Genomic DNA, 22,414 nt, shown 5'->3' with positions numbered 1-22,414 from the left:
TTTCTCTATAAGTAGATCTTTAGAATTTGGTCGAATATCGGGACTCTTCTTCTTCATTTTGAAGTTTTCACTCTGCTGCCTTTGCTACATTTTAGATTTGAAGTAGTTAGATTCATTATTTTTCGAGGCTGTATTGGAACATTTCCTGCAAATGAACATTGAGTCGCTGACGAAACATTGGACTTCATTGGAACCATGGATGAAGATACCATAGCAGAAGTAGCAGCATTAGTCTTAGTAGGAATAGTATATATTCCAAAAGTTCCTGTAATTGCAGGTATAGCAGAAGTATCTGAATGATACCCATCGTCAAACTCTAGGAGAGCTCGAGAGCGAAGTATTCTAGCTGGAAGATGGTCAACGTTGTCTTGAGCTTCATTATACGAGAGGTCTGAATCCTGATCTGTTTCAGCTTCCTTCTCCTCGAATGGAGGACCGATTGCTATGTTATTCACCATGCTTTCTTTGTCTTCCACAATATCCAGAATTTCATGAACTGTTAAAGATTTTATCTTTCCTTTTCTTGGAATTTTGTGGAATCCTAAAATAAACATCAATTTTATCCCAATTACTTCATAATGAATGTATAAAATCTCTATACTTACAGTTTTATATATAGCCTATCTATAGAATGATAATGCAATAACAGATGAAAATCAGATATATTAGTTCCAGATATTACGTAAATAAAAATGTACTACAGCACGGAATCGAACTACTAACTAGCCAGTACTGAAGGAAAGAATTGCTATAAAAAATTTATATTATGTCATTGTTCGTTTCCAGCGTTAGCAATGGTAAAATTTGGAAGCATTTGTAAAATGGACAAACAAACAATCGTAAATGCCCACTGACAACTAAAGTTGCCATACAAATTCAAACCACTCTAATGAAATTTTGATAGGTTATACATTAAAAATTTGTTAATATAATAAAATTGCACATATTCTTAATAGATTTATGTAATTTAAATTGTTGTGCAGCAATTGTTAGATATAATTATACTTACATTATTGAAGGAATGTGTAGCAGTCGAGAATCTTGTGTGTGCACTCCTCATTAATTTCTTCTGTACTAACGACGTAACAAAGGGATGAGACAAAACTCAACTCGAACTAGTGGAGGATATTTTAATCTTTACACCAATTATTGTGAACAACGAAAAAAATTAAAATCAACCATTCAGTAAACCTTTATTGCCTTGACAACTTTAGTTACCACTGGGATATAATTGGTTAAGGCTGCGGGTAATAGGAATTATAGGGCTGCTCGTAAACAAGCTCTTGCAGAGGAGTAAGCCATAGACCGCCTCGCATATGCTAACAGTCTAAATGGGGTCGACTGGGGAAGAGTCATCTTCACCGACGAATCCCAGATCTCGATTAGTTATGCAGGACTTGCTCGCGAGGCTGGTCAACGGCACAGTCGTGCTTATGTGGCTCCAAACCCAAAGCAGGGGCGCATTAGCGTCAAGTTCTGGGGGTGGATGTCTCGAGACGGAGCAGAAATGCCACAGCGGATAGATGGTACTCTGCGCACGGATCAGTATATTCATATTTTGCAGCACATGTTTTACCCTTCCGCCCGTGAACGTTATCCAGATGGACCATTATTGTTCCTGCAGGATAATTACGCAGTACACAAATCGATGGGCGTTCAGAGTTGGTTGTCACAGAGGCCAGATATCGAAGAGATTGCTCTGCCTCCCCTTTCACCTGATATGAACGTTATCGAAAATGTGTGGCCCAGACTAAAAGAAGGACGTGCAAACTGATTGCAGACAGACCACCTCGGAATCGTGACGAGCTCTGGGAACATGTTCTTGACACCTGGGAGGACGTCGCCTAGGATCTTGACTATTTTCGGAGGCTCGTCGATTCCATGGCTAGGCGAGCAGAAGCTGACACAGAAGCTGAAGGCTATTGGACAAAATGTTAGCAGTTCAATAGCCTATTTTATTTCATTATTTTTTTATATTTTTTGTAATTTTTATATATTTTTTGTTTTGTTAGAGGAAGACCAGATGCATCTTCCAAATAAATCTTTATTTTTTAGACCAAATAATAATTCACATTTTGTTTTACTAAAATGAAATTAGGTCCATGAGCTGTGACAATGAATATTACTGTCGTATACTTTAAAGAAAATTACCTGCCACGGGAATCGAACCTGCGACCGTTTGCACGATAGCGGCGCGCCCACTGTACCTGAGCCATTCAATGAAGACCAAAACAGTAACCAGCTGCGTGGCTGTTGTTCAACTGCACAGGTGGTTTCGGGTCCAAGGAATATGCACCGACGCTCTGGAGTGAACAAGGCTCTAAAATCAGCTGCAAGGGTCGGTCCGGTTTTTTTGCCACTACTGTACATAGCTCCACAGAATGTCACTATGCGTTGCGTGAACATACTGTGTATCGTCTGTAGCGAGGGGTAGCAGGGCGAGGCTCGGGTGACATCTATACTCCTCGCTGTACTCAACTGAAATCTACTGTTTTGGTACGAACTTCCTACCTATGGTCATCATTACCATAGCCCGGGTTAAGTTCACGATGAAATTGAGAATCAGGTCGGAGCTTGATGCTGACCACAAGAGCCAGACTATTAATGGGTACATTTCTGAGAACTTTGCCAACAAGAATATGTCCTCAAAAATTCCAAGTCACCAGAATGGAGAATTTGTTAAAACTAAATAGTATTGAATTACATTCAGAATTATGTTCACTACAAACTTTTTTTCATTTTTAAAACACAGAAAACCATTAAATATGGACACAGATATCTTCTCTATCCTTAATAATTATTAACTGTGTAACATATTTACAAAATGACTTTTTTTTACCGATCATAAATGTTATTGCTATTTCAGATTGGAATTAAAATGCGCAGATTAATACATAAAAATAATTCAGAGGTCAGTCTAAAAGATTACTCAACAATGTTTTTGTTTAGTTAGCTGTCCGAAGACAGGCCTGAACCTCACAAGTGATACCAAGAAGACATCACTTATAAGGCAACTAGGCCAGGAGATAATGGGGTATGGTGGCCAGTTCCTTTCCCCCTCCATTGCATACATCGTCGATTAGCTATGTATTACACTAATCAGACTTCAGATGCATACAAATAATTGTTCTTCCTCTGACACATATCGTGAAGTGAGATATACTGCCTGATAATAGAAGCACTCAACACTAATAAACATATTCACTGTAAGTACAAATTATGAAATGATGTCAAATTTTTTAGGCAGGGGATACTTTAGGTATATTAGAGAAGCAAATCTTGAGGTAGTTTTCGTCGAAAATGGAAATACATTTTTTTTATCAACTAACTTTATGAAGATAGCTACAGAATTTTTTTTTTCAGAAACAGACTGAACTCCTAATTCTTTATGTAATTGATTATTTCTAATAAAGCAAAGGGCGTTGACAGCAAAAAAAATATATTATAATGATAATGTTTTTGTTTAGTTTAACTGTGTGAAGACAGGTTTGAACCTCATAGGTTACGGTTAGGTTAGGTTAGGTTATGTTAGGTTAGGTTAGGTTAGGTTAGGTTAGGTTACGGGGGAGTTTTAAGAAGTCTTAAAGGCATCCTGTATATCAACCAAAAAGGCTAATTGTGCATCCCCATTGGAAGGAACGCTAGCATTGTCTTCCAAAATCTGTTCCTTGGACTAGTAACAATATCTTGGCTCCAACATTAGCGTTCGTTCCTAAGTCTTCCCTTGTTATCGAAAGAGAAATTGAATCTCATAAGTGATACCAATAAAGCATCACTCATGGAACAACTAAGCCAAGAGATAATGAGATAGGGTGGCCAGTTCCTAGTACATACATCGCTGAGTAGTAACATATTACATTAATCATACTTCAGATGCATTCTCTGACACATATAGTCAAGTGAGATGTACTATCTGATAATAGATGTACAGATATGGAAATAAAATTTGGAGCTCCCTTACTGTGTAAGTTTCGCTTACAACATACTGCGCATGTGCAGTGAACAAGGGGTCCTATAGGTCTATATATGCTACTTGTGGACAGTCGTGTGAAATTGTTGCCTACAAACAGTTGGAATCCCAGCAAGACTCGCTCCAAATTTTAATTCCGTCAGCTCCTCAATCAGAGGTAAATAATAATATATAATCAAATTAATTGTAACAAAAATTAACATACTTCCTCAGTTTGTTTTATTTATTACAGTCCTACTGTTTGTTCCTGTTGGAATGTAGTAATAATCAGTAATAATTGTGCGATCATTGCCAAATACTCGCTACATTTTATGTTTCCTTGTGTTGTACTGTAACTTGTAACATTTTCCAAAGTAAAGAAAATTAAGAATAATTAATAAAGAAATTCCCAGTGAGGGAATATTCCCAAATAAATTTCTTCCCGCAGGAATATTCCTGTTACGAACATGCTCACATCCTAACAAAAGTAGTTCTAGGGAGCCCTATTCCCCTGCCTTCTATAGGGTTACAATGGCATACATGTAGGTAGGCCTAAGCAATTAGCTGTATTGTGAGTTGTATCGTCTTGTGGAGTGCACTGGATAGCTGCAGCTCTGAGTATTCTTTATGAAAAATAGCCTAAGTGGAACTTTTTTCGTTTCTTAGCCATGTTCAGATTGATTTTATAGTCCATTTTTGAAATGGTATTCCCGGGTGTACCGAACTCCTCCTGGTGGACTGGCGTGTGAGAACTGTCCTGGCACACAGCGCGAATTTGCCTTTTCCTCCTGGTCCTCCTTGCAGTCACATACACTGCTATACTCCTCCTGCAAATGACTTTCGAAGTTATAGCCTTAGATATTGCAATTAAGTGTCCGTCTATTGCAGTGATCGTTAGCACTCGCTGAAATGGGTATTGGGTAAAGATAGCAGGGAAGCCTGCACCTCCGTGCATGCTTCGAGGGAGGAAGAGGGAGGAATCTGGCCTTAGGTGATGCGGACCATCAGTGGAGAATAGAGTAGTAAGTACTATACACTTGTGAGTGGTTTTTGTACGTACACGATGACAGAAACTTCAAATAGTGATTTACGTAGATCTTCCACCCCTACGTTGTGTAAGTCTTCATGGGAGGAGACATTTTTTTTACAGAGTTTGAAAATGTAGCGAGATGTTTAATTTGCAGTAAGATACTCAATGTGATAGAGAAGAAAATATAACCTGCAGCGTCACTATGACAACTGTGATGCTAACGAATACGACAAATTAAAGACAACGAAAAAATCGAAATGGTGGAGCAGTTAAAATCACCAATATAAGACAGGTATTATTATTATTATTATTATTATTATTATTATTATTATTATTATTATTATTATTAGGATTATTCCGATACTGATGTGCAGTTAGTCACAGAACGTTTCCCTAGGCCATCGTGTCTTGGACGAGACAGTTTTGTCTCGGACCGTCTGGTACTGGACAAGACTGTTTCAGTCTTTCTAGAACTGTCCACAGTTTCGAACAGAGTTTCGCCACGACGTACGTAGTTTGTTTTCCATACATTGCTATTCTCAATTGCGACCTGATAGCAGCCGACGACAAAATCGTAGCAATGATCGATTATTTTATGCGTTTAAAAGAAGAAAATCACATAAATAGAAGTTTAAGTACATAAATTTCATTCAAAACTTCTTTCCATACATTATATATTAAATTTCTCCTAATAATAATTTTTTTTTCAATCTATAATAAAAGGTGGGGGTCCTTGCATGCGCATAACAAGTCTATCTGTGTTTAGTAAAATGTGTACCTTCTAAAATAATTAAGAAAAATCCGGACCCAGAATATTACACTAATTATATTCGCTACTTAAAGAAAAAGACAAGGCGCGCATTTAGCAAACGTAAACGAAGCCATGAGCATTGGGAAAAATATGTCGAATTAATTAAGAAACTTGAGTGTGAAAAAAGGTTAGCTCAGGAAAATTTTCTAAAAACTATTTTAAAAGAAGATGAAAGTAACAATTGGAGACAGTTTTATAATTATGTACTCAGGAGAAAAGGAAAAAACGAAGGAGTAGTGCTTTTACGAAATCAGAACGGAGAGAGTATAACTGATGACAAAGAAAAGGCCGACTTATTAAATTCCTATTTCATTTCGGTTTTCAATAATAATAATAATAATAATAATCCCGCTGATAGGAGTGGTTGTGTCACAGACCGTGAATGTGAACCAAATTCGACTTTCAAAATAACTTCCAAAGGGGTTAGAGAGAGAATAACGAAATTAAAAAACCGGAAGTCTCGAGGACCAGATAGTATTGCTACAGAGATTCTTAAATTAGGTTCCGAGGCCATAATTCCATACTTAATGCATATATTTCATGTTTCCATAAACAATGCAGCTATTCCATGTGACTGGAAATCAGCTATAGTGGTACCCATACATAAAGGTGGAAATAAATTAGATGTCGGAAACTACAGACCGATTAGCCTTACATCTGTCGTATGTAAAGTCATGGAGCATTTGATATCGGATTATATTCGTCATGTTCTAAATGCGAAAGACTGGTTTTACAACCGCCAGCATGGTTCTAGGGAAGGCTTCTCATGTGATAGTCAAATTACGTCGCTGGTTCAGGATCTAGCTGAAGAGGTAGATAGAGGCGGAAGAATCGATGCAGTTGTGATTGATTTTTCGAAAGCATTTGATTTGGTGCCACATGACATATTAATAGATAAGTTAAGTAGGCTAGGAATAGATAAAAGAGTGGTCCTATGGATCCAAGAATTCTTAAAAAGTAGAACCCAGAGAGTTAGAGTAGGTAATGAAATATCGGTAATTGGAAATATAAGTTCAGGGGTGCCACAGGGCAGCGTTCTGGGTCCATTACTCTTTATAATATACGTAAATGACCTATGCCAGAATATTACATCAAATGTTGAGGCTATTTGCAGACGACTGCATTATCTATAGAAAGATTAGAAATAATTCAGATGTAGATGATATTCAAACAGACTTGAATAAAATTTATAACTGGGCGTTAAAGCATAGGATGAAAATAAATGGTTCTAAAAGTAAATCTATAACATTTTGTAAAACCCGAGAGGAAACTAGTCTTAATTACGAATTCAGTGGTGTTGTAATTCCGCAAGAACAATGTTGTAAATACCTAGGAGTGTATTTAAACTCCAAACTTTCTTGGGGAGAGCATGTTGATAATGTTACGGGTAAAGCATGGAGGGCACTTCACTTTATTATGAGAATCTTGAGAAAGGCTAGCCCCAAATCGAGGGAAATAGCATATCTAACGTTAGTGCGACCGTTAATGGAATACGGAACTACGTGTTGGGATCCCTATAGAATATACCAGATAAATTCCTTAGAAAGAATCCAGTATAGGGCAGCTAAATTTGTTAAAGGTAAAAGAGAAGATGGAAACGATACGATAAAAGAGCTTAAATGGGGAACTTTGGAAAACAGACGTAGGAAAACTAGAATAACATCATTGTATAGAGCACATCTAGGTCAGAAAGCATGGGTAGACATAACGGCTCGGTTAGAAAAGCCAACGTACTATGGTAGGAACGATCATGATTTTAAAATCGAATGTAGGAAACAGAAAACGGATGTAGGTAAATTCTCATTTTTAAATAGAACTATAAATGATTGGAATGACCTACCTGCAGCGGTCTTTGAGGGCTGTCCTTCCTTAAGGAGATTCAAGAATAATTTAAAAAGTTGTATATAAAGTGAAAATTAAAATCAAGGTGACATTCAATATTTAATTTTTTAAGGTGACATGTATTTATCTAGGCAGACGAGTTTACTTCCTTGGTTTGAATTGTAAATTATTTAAAAATAGCGTGTAAGAGGGCCTTAGACTAGAAATGTTTAGTTTAAATGTAGTTCTGTTTATAAGTATGCATAAGGATGTAATTATTTGACTTATTTGAACTGTTGTATCAGTGAAGCGAGGTGAGTCAGTGAAGTTATGGTTTTACAGTGCAGTGAACAGTTCCGATCAGTGATAATTTATAGCTTCAATGAAATGTGTTCTATAGTGTCAGTGAAAGTGTTACAGAGTGTCAGTGAAATGTGTGCTAAAGTGTCAGTGAAATGCGTCATAGTGCCACTACAGGGAATGAGATGAGAGTAAAGTGAAAGACTATTGAAACTTATGTAGGACCTATAGATAATTATGTAGGTTGTATTGTAAAATTAGGTATTTTATTTTATGTTTTATTATTATTCTGTTATATTGTATTGTGTATTCTTATTGTATTGTGTGTAAAATAGTATATGTGTTGTAAAATTGTACTGTGCATTGTAAATTTTATTGTGTATTGGTAATCATTTTATTGTGTATTGTTAATATTGTATATACCACTGCCATCGGGGTGCTTGCCCACTTGCAGTGTAAATAAATACATACATACATATCCATTTTTAATTCGATTGGAAAATGCTCGTAAATACAACGTAACAATAAAATTATATTATTGAACGTAACCCACGCTGGACATACAGCAAATCACGTGAATGAGTGACTTTACAGCAGACTTCACACATGCGAAGAATGAAATGTGCGATCTTGTCCGCTAGTGGACGAAACTTCAGGTGACATCACAGATCGATACCGTCCGAGACGGTTCGTGGTTGACCGGGAAGAATTTCCATGCAGTATCCTGCCGGCCTTATTCACATTAGCGTTCTTGAGGATTTTTTAATTCTTTGTGTTATTCACAGGAAGACGTTCAAGAAGATGATGTCAGTGTTCGAGTTAGTTACAAAATTGCTCTGGGTCTTGGAAGAAAACTCCGACCATTCACAGATGGTGATTCGTTGAAAGAATGTATAATGGACGCTGCTGAGGAACTCTGTCCTGAGCAGCTAACTACCATTAGAATAATTAATTATGTTGTCATAGAATTTAGTCCGGAAAAATTATTTCTTCATATTCCAGTGAAATATCAGGATTTGTAGCTTGTCTCCTCCTTTGACTCGACTCCACAATTTCAGAGGTGACTTTTTTAGTTATTTGACATTAAAAACGGAAATCCTGAGTATTTATTAACTATGTAAAATATGCTTACTTAAATACGCATGTGAACATTGGATGCTTCATTACACTATTATTACTATTGAATCCCACTGAGTTACGTGATTTATGATACGAACGAAAAGCCGCCACTAAAATATTGTTTACCCTCCACTCCCATAAATGCACTAGACGGCTTGCGGGTTAGAGACGCTAGCTCGAGCGTGCATTCTGCTGACGACCGCTGGACTCTATTGGAACCGATGCCATTTCGTGTTTCACGTGAACCAAGTGGCGCGTTTAAACAATATTCCTTGGAGCTAATAGCCATTTGTTATATCTCTGTTTCTTGCTTCAGTGTTAGATACTTAAAGTTCGTTTTATACTTCATTTAGTAGTAAAATTAGATCAATAGGTTGTATTATCCACAATTTCTTTCAATACTGCTAATACCATAATTTAAAAAATATGTGTGTGTAAATTGCAGACAAAGCCGTAACTTCTTTTACAAAATATTAGAATTTATCCTACTTAAAACCATATGAGACGCAAATATACTACAGAAATTCTCTGCTATAAAATTATTAAAGATTACATACCGCCTGAAGTAAAATCTAGAATAAAGTACTGATTAGTTATTTAAACACGTGAGCATTATTGTATAGATCTTTTATTATATCTCTGTCTTTGTGTAACGTCACAGTTTGCAGTGAAGGAGAAGATAGATAGCAGAAGTCTGCAATGCTTTTTTAATTTTCTGATGCCCATGACATAGATTAGCCACTAGAAATTTAACGATCATTCACCACCAGAGATATAATAAAAGAACTGATAACATCTTAGCGACGAGTGTACTTTGATCATCTCTGTCCACCCACACCCGCTGCATTCTCCATGGTTTCACATCAATATTAAGCTTGCGACATTCCACAACAAACTTGCATTCGTTCACCAAATGACTTACATTACAGGGTGTTTTATTATAAATCTTGCCCGCTCAAGCGTTGTTTCACGTCTCGGCCACTAAGCGTGCCGCTGCCGGCGGCGCCTGTACTTCAACTCCGCTTCCTAAAACTAGTATTAAACATTTACCTTATGTAAGATGCTGGAAATATCGTCCTCCCTCGGAAAAACAGATATTGCATTGGGAAAACACATTCTGATTCATATGATTAAGTTTAGCTACTATAATGTTTCCAATTGCATTTCTAAGTTTTCCAATGTGTGAGGATTTGTTTTGTAAACTTTGTGATTCTATTAGCGTATGTTGAGGGATGAATCAAGATTGATATGGGCCCCTAGCGACAATAATAACTAGGCCCACTGAGTAAGAAATAAAAAAATGACAACAATAATAATAGTTACAATTTACGTTGTTGAAGTTGAACACTCTGTCACGTTTTTATTAACACTCTTTCATTAAATCAGTGGTCGACAGGACTCGCTGAAATTGGTATCGGGTAAGGAGTGTATCGGAATATGCACAGGGTGCAGAATGGAGAGGAAGAAAGCTTCCTCAGCTGGTGCGGCTGATCAATGGAGGGTAGTCTGTAGCTAGCAGACGAGGACTCACCATTAAACACTATCATGTCGCAACTCCTATTATAGTCAATCAAACACACTGTAATTTTTAGGATTCATAGATAAATATCTAAGGAAAGCATACAAAAATTCGAAATCAAAATCTGTTTTGGAAAGTGAGGAAAAAATACTAACTTCCGAGTGATCTGATCAAAATAAGACATTGACATCCTCAAAAGTTGGTAAGAGGCAACATTTTTTATTTTTTACTTTAGATGGTGTCAGAGCGAGATGAATGTTTACAAAGACTGAAGATTAGTTTTAAAAGTGATTGCTATTCAAAATCATTATTAGTTTTCGAGTAACTGAGAGTTTAAGGAGCAATTTCGTCTGACGGATTTCCGTATGCAGAGTGACAAAAGCTTCTGAGGGTGTCGTGATACCCGGCCCCGGAACAATTTTTCCTTGAAATTATTCAAACCTTCTTTACAGGGAGCTACTACCTGAAAGCCAGATTTGCATAAAAGATTTGTCTGTTAGAACTGCGGCTTCCCATAGAAATCATCGCGTTAATTTTAAATTTGTTTCGAAATGTGTCCATTCCTTAACGTTTTCGAGTTAATCGTGAGTTTCGAAATTTAACAAAAATAGTCCTATTACATAATAACATTTATTCTGATTAAACACTAGTATGCCATACATTTAAATATAAAAATGACATAGAAGTTTTTATATTTATTATTGGTATTATTGTCAACATTATTATTATTATTATTATTATTATTATTATTATTATTATTATTATTATAACAGAAGTCGTCTTCTTTCATTTTCCTGCCCCAGCACAAAAACTATTCCCCTTCAGACCTATCAAGATTTCATATTGCTCTCTCCATTTTTTTCGGGTACTTTTAAATCTAAAATAATTTTTTTTCCGTCTATATATAGAAAGCTAATTTCGCTAGATATTAAATTTTGAAATTTTCTCAAAATCTTTTGTATCAATTCCTTTGATCTATCTCCAGTTCTTATCATTCACATTATTTAGTCTTGGGCTCAGATGAAAGGTAAAAATTCCAGTGAAATAATGAGATATTCTACATATCAGGATTTCTAACTTGTCCCCTTCTTTCACTGGACCCCTCAATGTCAGAAGAGACATACTTTTTAAGCTACTCACATTATAAACCAGTGATGTCAACGAGAGCGCAAGCGTGCTTCATCGCCCGTATGCGCTGTTCAGAGCACGTATGGCACGCAGGTACAAGTCACTAATGAACTCAAGGGTTGTACATTACACATTGAGGTAGAAGTCCTTCAGTAAGTTTTAGGCTGACTGGACTCCTGACTCCTTATGAGTGAAAGAGGCGAAAATGCAAATCAAGCTTTCAGATGTAACTCCTTGTAAAGTTGATTTGAATAATTTCGACGGAAAATTTTTTCCCCCGAAATTATTCAAATCAACTTTACAGGAAGATATGCATCAAAGCTTGATTTGCATAATACACGTCACTGTTCGTTAACAGAAAACCGCAATTTAAGTCACACAGAGTTAGTGAGCACTCAATATTCGTTGCTTGACCGTTGTCAGCCCACTTTGAGAACTGTAGATATAGACGGAGAAATGGATCGGTGTCTGGTAGAGTTCCCGGTTAGCTCAGTTGGTAGAACGTTGGTACGTTTAACCAAAGGTTCCATACCCGGCTCCGGGACAATTTTTCCCTCGAAATTATTCAGAGGCGAAAATTTTCTTTATCTGATATATGGAAAGCAATTGCTTACAAAGAGGAGCAATGTGAAAAACCTGAAATTATTAAATGATGTAATGAAATGTTGTTGTTTTATTGACATTAAATAGTAATAAATAGGCCTATATGTTTAGATGTAGTGTAGAGGTTCTTCCTTGCTGAATTGCATTTAAGTTTACAGAATAAAGTACAAAAAGTATGGATGCTAATAGCTTAGACTCGTTATGAATTGTCTAAAAATTGTGAAGATATGTCGTCAATATATTTTCAGTTTGACATTGGTTCTTACCATTGTGATGTCCTTTGGTTAAGCAGAGGAAAAGTTCTGTCCAGGTTTTTTGAATTGCGTGAACAGAGCCAAGTTGGAAGTTCGCTTTGCCGGGTGATATATTCAGGGTACGAATATTTGCGGCGCAAATTATTTCTGTATTTGGCAGTAAGAACGTATGTGAGCAATTTTCCTCACTTATGAACCTCAAAAAATCAAAACTAATAGCAAGATTATCAGAAGATAATATGCGTGCTATGCTGCAGGAAAAATAATTTCGCCGGACATAAGAAGGTTGGTGTCGGCAAAGACAAGAAAAAAAACTTCTGTATTAGACGAGAAGTCAGTAATTTAAATTTGTTTCTAGAAATGTGCTGTTCATATAATAAGTACATTCTTAAGTAGGCAAAGTTACATAGCAATTAATTAGGTATGCCTTATTATCTAAAACTGCTAAGATAAAGAAAATATACTATGTTTATTATTTGTTGCAGGCCTATTACTTAATTTTTTCCTATGTTCAAGATCCTGTAATTTCTTTCACTTTTATATTGGTAAGTTTAAAACAGTAAAACAGTGTTTTTATACTAGTTGGATTGTTAGCTAATTATATAAAATTAGTTATATTCTAGCTATTACCTGAAATTATATAAGTTAAGGAGAAGCTAGGTTTATTATTTATTGTGGCCTACCATTTTACTAACTTACTATTATGACTAGTGTTGTATTGCATGTTTCCACGTATTCACATTTTTTTATGTTCTAATGATATTCAACTTATTTTATATTTTTGTTTTCATATTTTCCGATAATGTTATATCTCTAATGTGATAAGTTGAGCTATATATAATCTTAATTTTCCTTATTGTGTGTACTTAGAAATATTGTACTCACTGTATACTTTGTACTGCACTATTTTATTACTACTATTAGTATTATTATTATTATTATTATTATTATTATTATCATCATTATTACTATTCTTATTATTATTATTATTATTATTATTATTATCTTATTCAGTTTTGTGTGTAAAATTGTAGTGTAATTTGTAAATTTGTAGTGTTTTTGTAACGCAGTCTTTACTCCTGGTTGAGTGTTAGAGAAGGCCGTATGGCCTTAACTCTGCCAGGTTAAATAAATCATTATTATTATTATTATTATTATTATTATTATTATTATTATTATTATTATTATTATTTTATAATTCATTGCATTTATTAGAGAGGTACACTCTACGAAACATGTTCCGATTTCTTGTTGTCTTGTATGAATGTAACACGTTATCCATTATTTAAAAACAGTTCAATTCATCTTGCAGTGACAGGCCAATAGAGTTCACTTTGCTTGCCCCTTTTTATTCACTGCTGCTGTCTGCAGAATAGATTCATTGCAACCAGTGAGCGCTTGATCGCACGCAGAACCTTCTACGTACTCTTGACCTTGACATCACTGTTATAAACGAACATGCTGAGTATTTATTATTTATATAAAATATGCTTATTTGATTGCGTACGTGAACATTGTGTGCTTCATTAAATTATTATTGCTGTATTGCAGTAACAAGTAACAATTTCTGATACGAACGAAACTCCGCCATACTACATATCTGCCAGCAGCCACGAATGCACTAGAGTCCTTGCGGGTAAAAGACGCTAGCCCGTGGATGCACTGTGCTGATGACCTCTGACTTAAATACTAGACTCTAAGAGGCAAACATTCTGAAGGGAGCAGATAAAAAAGTTCATTGTTTTTCTTCCACCATGATAATAATGAAAAAAAAAAGAAGTGCTTATACAAATTTTGGTCACCCGACCGCAATTACGAGGCCGTGCAAAAGTGATTTTCCCTGCGGCCGTTTACAGAAAAAAGCACAATTTTTTGGAAAGAATTGTTAAAACAGATACAGCAATTGTTGCACTATTTGTCAACATATCACCCACTGGAATTGAGACATCTGTCGTACCATGGGATCAATTTTTGTATCCTTGTGTCGTAGAAATCAGCCGCCTGGGATCGGAACCATCGTTTGATAGCCGTCTACACTTCCCTGTCGATCTCATGATATGACAAATGTCTCAATTCAGGTGGAAAATATGCTGAAAAATAGTTCAACGATTATTATGTCTGTTCCAATAAATTTTTGCAATGAAATTGTGTTTCTTTTCTGTTAACGGCCCCTGACGAACTTAATTCTTAACGACCCTCGTAATTGCGGCCGAGTGGCCAAAATTTGTATAAGCGCTTCTTTCCAGATTATTATCATGGTGAAAGAGATAAACACATTTTTCTATCTGTCCCTATCAGAATTATTTTTGTAAGCGGTTCTGGAAGAAGACAATTGATCAAGAAATGTCTAAATTAATTCCTCATGCGCACGACGTGATGATTCGTATTTAAAATAACGTTTACACAGAAAAATTTATTTCTTTAAAGTCAACTGTTTAATGGTATTGTAACTTTTTAATTCAACAATGAGACTTTTATTTCAATAGCAACCATACAGACGTCAACAATGGGTATTCCACTCAACACTGCAACACAGTAGTCGTTATTGCACTCCACAGAACGACAATGACTATTCACGTGGATTAATGAGAAGAACAACAATGTACTCCTAATCTCAACTAATGTTCACAGAGCACTATGTACAAACAAAACTCTCAGTTCTCAGTTTACAGTTCGTTCGCCTTGGCTAGTTCTTCTAGCTCACTCACTCAAGTTCACGGTATATCGAACACCAAGCCTTCCAGATACAGTTTACTGCACTTCGAATCGAAGACTTTCAGATACAGTTCACTGCACTTTGAACCCAAGACTTCCGGATACGCCGCATTCGCCTGGACGCTGCCAAAGTTGCGGACCCACTCAAGTTCACTGCACGTCGAACCCCGTTCTCGAAGGCTGGCTTCCTTGCTCGCTCGCTGCTGATTCACTGACTGACTAAACTAAACTTCGAAGGCTGCTCTGCGCTTTCATTTACTAAATCACACGTCCCCGAACCTTCGATCTTCGGGAACAATGTTTCCAGACGTTTCCCCTTACGTCCGTTCCTTCCACTCTGCGGCGGGCCCGTAGCTTCCCTTGCCACGCCGTGCTTCAGCATCCGCCGTAGCCCGAGCCCCCCCGCGTCCCGCGCCTCAGTGCCCAACGAAGCTCGTCTTCCTGCGCCCTCCTTTCTGCCGGATGCGCGTGTAGACTCCAGAGGCAACGAAAATCTTCCAACACGGTTGCCACAGAATTTAAGAATGAATGTATACTGTTCTCCAACCAGGAGATCAACTGTGAAAGGAATGTGCTTACTATTGCGTCATCTATTGGAGCGAAGTAGATAGATGATATTATCGTTATAACGTCAGTTTAAAGACCATGCGCTCTCCTGCATATGTATGGAGAGATTAAAAGACCAGGAGATTAACAGTGATCTAATTTTGTAACTAGGGTAGTATAAACATGTGTCTGTCAAAGTTATTGTTTGTGCTGTGAGAGCTAGCCAATAGAGAAACGAGTATCCACGTGTGTGACCTTATTACATCATATGATATCAACATTCATTCACAGCATCACCCTCCTGCGTTTCATTCCGGAAAGACTTTCTCGTGGTTGGAGCACAGTAGTGCCGTCTAGAGATGAGCTTAAACGATATTTTCAAGTATCTGTGACAACTGTGACTGTGACAATTAAATATCTGTGTCTTTTATCGGTGATTTTGTCACACCAATATTTTATATCGATACGTAGCATGAATTACACCGATATTTTGTCACATCGATAAAAATTAGCAGGAAATATTGAAGAGCAGTGAAATATGAATACGATTTCTCTATACACACCACTTATCAGTGATTTATATGGGAAAATCCAACAAAGAAATTAAGTACATGTACCATTAACAAATAAATACTTACCTAACTGAACAGTAACATGTCAAAAGTTAACCTCATGTACCAAGAGGTTATATTATAGATATTGAACTAGTTGATCATTTTTAAATGTAGTTGAGTATGAAGAAATTGAGGATAGGTATATGATTATCCTAATCGTTTTAAAAATTAACACTTTTTATTGTATATAATATAATCGATAAATTATTTTAAGTCGTGCATTAACATTATAATATTGAGTCAGAGAATAAACATTAATGAAACATAACTATTCGGAAAAACATTGGAAAATAATTACAAAACAAAACAGTTGTTCAGACAGGATTTTACACAAGATTAAGTACTGGTAACCAATGGTGTTATTATTTAAATCGTGTAATAACTACATCATTTATAATAAGATGAAGAAACTACAGCCAGATTGCTGTTATTGTATCATGCGCACGCGCAAACCTACGACGTAGAGGAGAAAATATCAGTCACAAAGTACTGAATACGGAGCAGATTTCGATAGCGATATTTTGTCACAGATATTTCGCGTCATCAGTCACAGGTTTATCTGTGACAAAAAAATACCTGTGACAAAATATCGGTTTGTGAAATATCGGCCATCTCTAGTGCCGTCGGACTGTCAGAGAACGGGTTCAAACATGAACTGTCAGGCATAGAGTGGAAAGGGGAGTTGAAGTGCGGGCTGCGGCAAGCTTAGTAGCCGACACGTAAAACACAGCGTGAGCGGACAAGGTTTATAAATAATGATCTGTATGAACGAAATGAATAGTGTTAAGGAGTTCTCATTAAATCCATTCTGTCGAGAAATTTTGAACAAAAATAGAAAATGAAATATGGTGGCCGACAGATGCATCTTCTGCATACATCTACGAGTAAGGCACTAATCATATAGCGTATTTCGAATCTCAACGGACCAGTGGACATCAATGACGTCACGCTTCAGTGAAATAGGAACAAAACTGCTAGAGGGTTCAATGGCTATCGTGATGGCTGTACTCGTATGAGAAATTTTCATACTGTCATGTCGCTCAAAAAAAAAAAAGGCACAAACAATTTATTTCTTGATCCAGTATTGTCCCTTGTCATGTTCGTCCATAAGCCATTAACATATCTGCCACCACCATTGCATGCTGATGGAAGCTCCGCTACAGCGCTGGAGCATCAATGACGTCATCGCTGAAATTCGAACACCATGTCATCTGATTGCTCAGCGCTGAGATTTGGAATATGCTGATAATAAATAAGCGCTACACTAGGAAATTTATCAAAACTGTGTGACGGTTATAAATGTTGCAATGATATGCGAATACTGTGTTTCGCTTTATGGGTCTTCTCTTCGGAGAAAAATCTCCGTGAAGCGGAAAAGATATCTGTCTAAGAAATGCAAAGAAAATAACATTCTGAACGTGATATGCACAATGTCGTGAGCTTGGGTATTCTAGGTACAATGGGTATTAGATAGCTTATCTCTGTATATGCGTTATGTATACAGAGAAATGAAGAGATACGGAGAAATCGATTTGTCCTGCATGCTTTACGGAGTAATATTTTGTAGCATCTTCAAAGTTTCACTTCGTGGATAAGAAGAAACTAAGACAAGGTTGGCCTATACGTTCTGACGTGTACAAAGGATTTCTGAACCGTCCGGAAAAACTGTTAATTGGCGATCCAAGTATTCCAGAAGTAACAGAACTCTCCATTCCAAACCAGAAACAGGAATATTGTTTATATCATGAGTCTTGAGAACGATGGCATGGAGATAATAATATTAGTAGTCTGTTATATAACGATGTTGTATCAACTACTAGGTTATTCAGCGTCATGATGAGAGCGAGATGGTATTTGGCGACCAGAAGCTGAGAAGTCCCATGGAATCGTCTTATGTTTAGAGAAAACCTCAGGAAAAACCCAACCAGGTAATAATTCCAAGCGAGAATCGAAACCATGCCCGAGCGCAGCTCTGGATCGGCGGGCAAACGCGCGACTGTCCGGGATACACCGATGTATAAAAATAATAATATATTTGGTAAATATTAGCAGAGCTGAAAGTTGTATTAAGTCAGCTGTACAAGTTAAGTTCTTCCTGCCTCTTTCTTCCTCATTTTAAGTATTATAACATCTTCAGAAATGTAGTTGATTTACAATAGACCTAAAGTGTTATAGTTGTAATTAGCATTCAGTAGTAATTCGTATAATTCATTTGTACCGTTACACAATTGCCTTTACTAATTTCTTACTTAGCCCTAATGTTTGTTCTTCAATAGGTAATTAATTAGCATTAATTGTTTTTAAATTATTCCTAATAAATAAACAAATGTAATAAATAAAATAAATAAGTACATAAATGTAAATAATAAAATAAATAAATAACACTAGTCAACAAATTGAAATTTTTTCTTGTATCTGGTGTGTAAATAGGTGGATTCATCTCACTTTGAGGTTCTGAATTCAGTGAAAACATCAGCTCCTTTCTGTCACGACACATTTCCTAGATATACAGCACTAATATGAAGACAGCAATACTATATTGACAGACGTGACTCATTTTAAATACAAACATAACATAACATAACATCACATATCACTTAGAAGACACTAAAGTTTTCTTAATAAAAAAAAAAACAATTCTTACAAATCAACACAAGCACTAAAATAATTTACAGTAATCCAATATGTTAATATTTGAGTAAAACCAATTTCTTTCAGCAAAATGGGATGTCGATGTTTTCCTTTTGTATGGTGTCTCATCCGTCTCCAATTTTTCCCTCTATATCCACAGACCTCAAAGTGCGCTGACAACCGTCTAGCAACCAATATTAAGTGCACACTAACTCTGTGTGACTTAAATTGTGGTTTTCTGTTAACGAATAGTGACGTGTATTATGCAAATCAAGCTTTCAGGTATATCTTCCTGTAAAGTTGATTTGAATAATTTCGAGGGAAAAATTGTTCCGGGGCCAGGTATCGAACCCGGGACCTTTGGTTTAACCTACCAACGCTCTACCAACTGAGCTACCCGGGAACTCTACCAGACACCGATCCAATTTTTCCCTCTATATCCACAGACCTCAAAGTGCGCTGACAACCGTCAAGCAACCAATATTGAGTGCACACTAACTCTGTGTGACTTAAATTGTGGTTTTCTGTTAACGAACAGTGACGTGTATTATGCAAATCAAGCTTTCAGGTATATCTTCCTGTAAAGTTGATTTGAATAATTTCGGGGGAAAAATTTTTCCCTCGGAATTATTCAAATCAACTTTACAAGGAGTTACATCTGAAAGCTTGATTTGCATTTTCGCCTCTTTCACTCATAAGGAGTCAGGAGTCCAGTCAACCTAAAACTTACTGAAGGACTTCTTCCTCAATGTGTAATGTACAACCCTTGAGTTCATTGGTGACTTGTACCTGCGTGCCATACGTGCTCTGAACAGCGCATACGGGCGATGAAGCACGCTTGCGCTCTCGTTGACATCACTGATTTATAATGTGAGTAGCTTCAAAAATATATCTCTTCTGACATTGAGGGGTCCAGTGAAAGAAGGGGCAAGTAAGAAATCCTGATATGTAGAATATCTCATTATTTCACTGGAATTTTTACCTTTACGGTTGTCAGCCCACTTTGAGGTCTGTGGATATATAGAGGGAAAAATTGGATCGGTGTCTGGTAGAGTTCCCGGGTAGCTCAGTTGGTAGAGCGTTAGTACGTTAAACCAAAGGTCCCGGGTTCGATACCTGGCCCCGGAACAATTTTTCCCTCGAAATTATTCAAATCAACTTTACAGGGAGTTATAGGCTATCTGAAAGCTTGATTTGCATAATACACGTCACTGTTCGTTAACAGAAAACCACAAGGTAAGTCACACAGAGTTAGTGTGCACTCAACGTTGGCTGCTTGACGGTTGTCAGCCCACTTTGAGGTCTGTGGATATAGAGGGAAAAATTGGATCGTTGTCTGGTAGAGTTCCCGGGTAGCTCAGTTGGTACGTTAAACCAAATGTCCCGGGTTCGATACCTGGCCCCGGAACAATTTTTCCCTCAAAATTATTCAAATCAACTTTACAGGGATTTATACCTTAAAGCTTTATTTGCATACTAGTAATTGTTAAGAAATATACTTGGTAATGAAAATTAAAATAAAATAACGTCAATTTATGTATTTTGCTAGATATGTAAGCAATGTCACATTTAGGACCTTTTAAAGATGTATCGATTAATTTCGGCCTAAAATTAGTTCCCACTATGAAACAATCTTTTCAAGAAGACAAGCATTGCTGAACCCAGTGGTTTGCGCAACGAGCTAGTGGTTACATTCTTGTTTGGTCTTCCGATCGACCTAACAGGCAAAACTTCAACAGTTTGTCCTCTCACTTTCTGTCCTCATACACGTGCAAATAAACCTGTAGATTGTATGCCACAGTCTTCCAATCTATCGCCGAGTGAAGTGCGGTTATGTTCAGTTTTTAAAATATAATGAACTGTTTTCATATGTAGCTATCGCGTGTGTATTGAAAAAAAAAAAAAGCCGCAAGTTATGGAGCAACTACCTAGGAATGGATGAAAGTACTCAGCTTGCCTGGAATTGTTAAGTATCGTTACGCTATATGTAAAAATATAAGAACATGAGGAAAGCGATCACACCTAGAGTTGGGAATATTCTCAGACTGGGATTTTCTTAATTTTCTTAATTTTCTTTACTTTGGCAAATATTACAAGTTACAACTAAAGAGAAACGTACAATGTAGTGAGTATTGACAATAATCACATGATTCTTTCTGCAATTCACCAGGTAATTGTTGAACTGTTGACTTGTTAATCAAGGAAAAAGTCAGTTATTTGGAAGAAACAGATTTACAGGCTACACAATTGAAAACACAATGCAATCATTTATCAGGTTTAGATTTATTTAAAATAGACATGGTGCAGTGCGTCCATCTCGGGCACGGACCGACGATAACACACATGTGTGTTCCCCGCGATGTAGTAGATCACGGTGTTTTCGATGCTTAATGTACGGTAATTAAAGAGGTTACATGTAATCTATTATTTAAAGACACTGTATGAAGTATCAGGTTATTTGACGTCGATGGAATTGCTGATAGCGAGGTGGTATTTAGCGGCATAGTATTATCTAACATTCATCTTACAGCTGGGGATAATCTTGGAAGAATTGGGCAAGCAGGACTCAAATCCACATTCTTGAACAATCAGAAATGATACACAGCGCGAAACAGAACTGAAAGAACACGAGGCAGTAGCTCAAATAAACGATTGGCCTGCAAGTATCGTCACACACGTACGTTCCGCCTGTCACCTGCTACGACCTGCAGGTGGAACTGACGGATTTCCTGCAGTTTAACGATTGGTCGGCCAGCCACACCGCATACGTCAGTTTTGCCTTTCAGTCTTCAACTGTGCAGGGCGAATGGAAGACCAAACTGTATGTCTATGGGGGACCTTAGGCTTGGAATATTCTGAATTCCTAACAGCAGGTATGGCAAAAATTCACATACGATTTAGGCCTAAACACGACAGATTCTTTACTTCCTTTGGTGCCAGCAATCCTTAAACCTAAAATGAACGTTCCAGACGAATTTAAATTTGGAAATGTGCAGGGCAATTTAATTTATGGACTATGTGTACCAGATAATAAACATTTCAGTAGTGACTCAAACGTATGACTCACATTCCTTGTTCCGGTATTAAATTAACACTGGCTGATATTTTCTATATTTTGATAAATTAAGTTAACATTTCAAGCCTATATTTAGAAGAGCCTGAGCGATGTAGGCAAGGTAACTAATTATATCTTCCTCATTTTATTTTGCTTTTGCGATTTCGGGTAGAAAACAGCGTGAACGATATCGGCAGGGTAATTACGTCTTCCAACATTTTATTAGATTTCAAACTTTTACGGTAATGTTGTGATGGATATTTTGGTTTTTGTGAACATTTATTAAGATATGAATTTTCTCTAATGCCAGGAATATTTT

The sequence above is a fragment of the Periplaneta americana genome, chromosome 1 (assembly GCF_040183065.1).
Source record: "Periplaneta americana isolate PAMFEO1 chromosome 1, P.americana_PAMFEO1_priV1, whole genome shotgun sequence".
In the NCBI taxonomy this organism is placed as follows: domain Eukaryota; kingdom Metazoa; phylum Arthropoda; class Insecta; order Blattodea; family Blattidae; genus Periplaneta; species Periplaneta americana.
The sequence above is the reverse complement of the archived record's forward strand: the minus strand, read 5'-3'. Positions refer to the sequence as shown.